This window comes from Mizuhopecten yessoensis, unplaced genomic scaffold (assembly GCF_002113885.1).
Source record: "Mizuhopecten yessoensis strain PY_sf001 unplaced genomic scaffold, ASM211388v2 scaffold4743, whole genome shotgun sequence".
Classification (NCBI taxonomy): domain Eukaryota; kingdom Metazoa; phylum Mollusca; class Bivalvia; order Pectinida; family Pectinidae; genus Mizuhopecten; species Mizuhopecten yessoensis.
Window position 1 is genome coordinate 64175 of NW_018405699.1, and position 5688 is coordinate 69862.

Here is a 5688-nt window from a genome sequence, read left to right on the forward strand (position 1 = left end):
TAAATTCTTCACAGAAAATATCTCAATTAATTAGGAAATATCTTATAACAGATGTATCTCTCATAATTATGGTCCTAATTATATGCGATATTTCTATTATATTGTATTGATTACTCTAAGTGATATAAAGATATGTATAAAATAATATAGTTGATTCTATTTCTTTTTAAATATCGCAAATTCATTTCAAATATCGATCCTCCATCTATAGATTTCTTTTCAAGAATTAGTTTGTCTAGCCGGTAAATAATGTTTCAGTTTTCGCCAGTGATACTGGGACCCCTTATAAGACAATTGGAGTATATTATCTGAAAAGTTACCTATACCTGGGTCTGAGCTAGATTCACCGAATGAGATATACATATTTGATTCTGCTCTTTATGGAATACAAAGGGTTTGTATGGATTTTGTGTGATAGTGTAGAAACATCAGTCCTAACGAGATCATCTGGTTTGGTATCTGCTACAGTTACACTGTACACGTTATTGATAACCTATGTAGTATTGGTGGGTCATCATATCTCCAAACTCTCTCCCGTCGACCGTCGGTAAGTACCCCGAGTAAACGTTACTTTTTTTTTATTAATCTTAGAACATTTATATGTTACCATCTTTATAAAACATGGATGACCTTTTTTAAAGACTCCTTGGGTTGTTATAGAGATATTGGTTGTGCGTGAGGCAAGATATGGAAATGACCAAATGATAAAGTTTTATGTTTCGCGATCGCCGTAAACATTTTTATCAGCGCAAATATGTTTGTTTTTCTTCTAAAAAAATACTACATGACACGACAGAAGAATGTGGCATAAAGTGTTTGTTTCACAATCCTTATTCAGAAATTAATTTTATTTCAATACGTATAAAGAAATATATATTTATTCATCCATAAATACATATGAAAAAGTCATCATAAACACAAATGTACCATGGAAATATTGACAAATATCTTGGTATGTTTCAGATAATCTGTCGTTAAAATAATCCGGGTCGATTTGAGTGATAATTATACAATACAGATATTTGTTTAGCTTTATTACGGCATAAATGTCGCAGATAATTTGGTAATTGAGAGATATTACACGACACGTGACAAACACGTGACAAACACGTGCTCCCGTACTTGCAATTGAATTGCGCTGCTCTGAAGTAATGATATGATGACGTAGCAAATTTCAATTTAGAGATTTCTATGACCGGGAAATCTATTAGTTTAACAAAATGATGACTACATTTCTATAAAAACAAATAATAATTGGATACAATTAGTAGATTTCAAAGTGATAAAGACGTAAAAATATATACTGTAAGTAGTCGGCTTTGACAAATGTCCTTTGTATTGACGCTGTGACGACCCATGATACAATTGTCTCGTATATCGACGCTATGACGTCACTGTGGAGTGTATAGTTTGTCCTTTGTATTGACGCTGTTTTGTTAGAGATAGATTTGTCCTTGTATGTTATATAAATATGTCGTTCTGACGTCACAGTGGTTTAGTTTTAAATTTTGTGTTGATGTTGTGACGACCCGTGATATAATTATCTTGTGTATCGACGCTATGACATCACTGTGATATGTTTAGTGTGTTCTTTGTATTGATGCTGATTTATTTGTATTGATGATGTTACATCCACTTGATTTATATTTTTTCTGACGATCTGGTGGTACGTTTTGTCCTTGTGTATTGTCGCTGTGACGTCACCGTGATATATCTTACTCCGTTTGTTCTGACACTGTAACGCCCTGTGATATTTGGTATGTTTTGCGGTTTGATTTTATGCTGTGACATCCCCGTGAAAAGATATGTACTTGTCTTTTGACGCTATGACGCCACGTTTTATATTTGAAAACTTTTGACGCTCGCGACGTTCCGGTAAAAAAATGTACTTGTGTTTTGACGCTTCGACGACATGTCATAATTGTATTTGACATGGTCACATTGGAATTGTCTAGGTTTTATACAGTTTAACGTCATCCTATCAACAGCTAAGGTTATTTAAGGACATATTCACATAGGATTTGTCTTGGTTTCATAGAGTTAAACACCCTATCAGCAGCTAATGTTATTTAAGGACGTGGTCACGTTGGATTTGGTTTGGTTTTATAGGGTTTAACATCCTATCATCAGCTAAGATTATCTAGGGACGTGGTCACATTGGATTTGGTTTGGTGTTATAGGGTTTAACATCCTATCAGCAGCTAAGGTTATTTAATAACGTGGTCACATTGGATTTGGTTAGGTTTTATAGAGTTAAACAGCATCCTATTATCAGCTAAGGTTATTTAAGGACGTGATAACGTTGGATTTGGCTTGGTTTTATCGGGTTTAACATCCTATCATCAGCTAAGGTTATTTAATGACGTGGTCACATTGGATTTGGTTTGGTTTCATAGGGTTTAACATCATATCATCAGCTAAGGTTATTTAATGACATGGTCACATTGGATTTGATGAGGATTTATAGAGTTTAACGTCATCCTACCAACAGCTAAGGTTATCTTATTTAAGGACGTGGTCACATTTGATTTTGTTATGTTCGACCGAATTTAACGTCATCCTATCATCAGCAAAATAAGAAGTTCCAACATTAAGGAGCATATCAATAAATGCCAACTGACCAAAATAGTTTCATCATCAGCATATGGACATATTTCTACTCGTAATGACATACCTGGTATGTCGCCTTTAAAGGAATGGCTTATTTAATGGTTCAAAATTATCTTTTCATCCAAGTTATCAAATTGTTAAGTAGTATATTTATTTTAAATCATATATCATATATGTTTTAAACACTGCCAAAATAATCCGCAGTTAAAAAATAAATTACAATAATAATTCGAGTTTGTTATATACCGCTTTATTACAACCTAGTTCGTAGGTCGTCTCAAAGCGGTTCACAAATTATTATCCGTAGTTATAGGGCCTTTGCAACCAGCCAATATCTTTCTCACCTCCATATGGAGCTTACAGCCGGTGCTGTCATTTCGTCGCTCACAGCTAGCATTTAAACATTCTAGCACTGCCCATCCACATACTTATTTACAGCTGAGTAGACTGGAACAAGCGGAGTAAAGTATCTTGCTCAAAGATACAACACAGTGCCGTGACAAGAGTCGAACTCGCAACTCTTTGGCACAAGCCGGGCGTCCTACCACTTGAATACCGTGCCTTCAAAACGGAACGCTGTTTGTCAGAGGGGTCTAGATTTACTTTTTACAATCTATGGTCGAATTGACTAATCTTTTAAATGTCTTCAAAACAAACAAAAAAGAAAAAAGAAAAAACTATTAAAATTAAAGAATTATTCTCCGTAAACAGAATCGGTAAGAAAACTCATAGAATCGATAAATAACAATGTTTGCAAATCTTAAACAGACAAAGTAGTGAACGATGAAAGGTAAATATGTGGCCTGTAAGTTGACACCAGACAGTTTAATTATACCACACGTGTATTAAATAGTGATGAAAATAAATGATATGACAAATTGTACAAACACTGCTGCAATAATTCAATCAATCACTGAAAAGTACCGTATTTTGATTTTCAAAGTAACATTATACTGGTTCCTGGAACATGTAAACCGATAAATGCAAAAAAGTCTACATTACCCAAACATTAATTACGTCATTGTCAATACGACAGTTGGGTGTTTGTTCAGGGGGGCTATATACTGTACATGGTTTAAGGGGTATTGGTATGCTTTGGAACGCGACATATCGGTAAACGGGAGAGATGCGAACATCCGATTTTAATTAAATGGGATTTGGAGGGAGGAAGAGGTCCTAAACTTTCAGACTGAATTCGTCATTTTCCATTAGATCATTGTCCACTTTCCATAGGATATCATCACAGATCTGTGACTTGTAACATAAGGATCAAGTCATTATCATTAGATGACCAGTCGTATATTGCTCAACTCATTCGGGCTCAGAAAGTTATATCTCTCGAATTTAACAAGTGTCACAAATACATTAGAATAAAATCATTGCTGTGTTAAATACTTCATAAATCCCATAATGCATCTGAGTGTGTCAGGTAGATCAGTGTTTACGTTACCTGTCAGACTTTATAGTCGTGTTAACTCCGCTCAATATAATTCATTGCTGAATAATGTGTAAAGGACTCGAACAAGGGGAGCGAACTCGTCATAACTTACTGGATACGCCAATTTTATGTTGAATCAAATTGTATGTTATTTGTTCTATATATACATTGTAGAACATAAATGGTTTCAGGAATGTGTCTGTCTACATAACACTTTGCATATTACATAAGACTCCTGAAACAGAAAGACCTCCCTGATTCTTATGTGTCAGTTATAATACCCCGTTCACAATGGAACATATCGATACACATACAATATTGATATGTTTGGAACCAGATTTTGTCGGTTTGGTATACAGTATATTTATAGTTTGAAGTCGTGTGAGTAATGCCAGATGTTAATGGCTTCCTCCTTCCATCTCTCTCTCTCACTGTGTCCCCGTCCAACTCTCTCTCTTTCTTGGTGGCGTATGATAGCTCTGTCTATTTTTGGCCATACGCCAAGAGTCTAGGAAATTATACTGACTGTGTCGCTCAAGTCACGTGATATACCCGTAACAAGGAAGTGTACAGATAAAGTTTTACCGACATAATAACAAAAATGGTGGCAGTTCACAGTTTGTAGGCAAAGTATTCCTTCAAACTCACTAAAGTACCAACACCATGGCAAGTAATAGATCTCTACGACGTGCCCAGAAACCCGTTACCTATACGTGTGCTTTGTGTGACAGTGAAAACGGGGTACGATGGTACTGCAACGATTGTCAGGAGAATTTATGTGACCGGTGTAAGGAATTCCATACACGCGGAAAGAAAACTAAAAACGATGACGTGGTATCGATAGGGAAGGCTAATCGCCAGTACGACAAGCCTGTACCAGAGGTATGTAAACTACACCCCAGTAAACTGTGTGATCTTTTCTGTTCGGACTGCAACATGTTGTTTTGTTCGATGTGTTTATCTAAAACTCATAAACACCACAACTGGAAACATTTTGAAGACGAATTTTCCATTAAAAAGCAACATCTCAAAGAACATATGACAGCAATTTCTGTTAAAATAGAACATTTCAAGAACGAGACATCAGAGCGACATCGTGTTAACGAAGGGTTCAACGACAACATTGATACAATGAGGAAAAATGTGAACTCTCAAAGGGCAAAGTTAAAGGCAGAAGTAGATTATATTGCTGATGCAATACTCGCTGAATTATCGTCTTTAGAAAAAGAAGAATCAATCATACACAAGAAAGATTGTCAACGATCAGAAAAAAAAGTCGAAGAACTGACGCGTCTGCTTGAACAAGCGGAAATGACGGACACATCAAATGTATCCTTTTTTGAAACAGAAAGGTCATTGAGGATATCTCTGTCCCTGTATGACGTTAATGTGAGATATGTTTCACCAAAACAACCAAGCTTTGTTACCGGAAGTATCGACAGCGTTCTGTTGACGAAAATGTTAGGTGAATTACACCACGGGAACCAGTACGAGAAGACAGACATCGAAAGTAAACACGTTCAATGTCTCTCTAAGTTTACTGTTACCCAACAAAATCAAATACTCGGTATATGTCCAGTCGACGACAGTCACGCGTGGTTATCAATAGATGAATATGATGCTCTGGTACTGGTCAACAG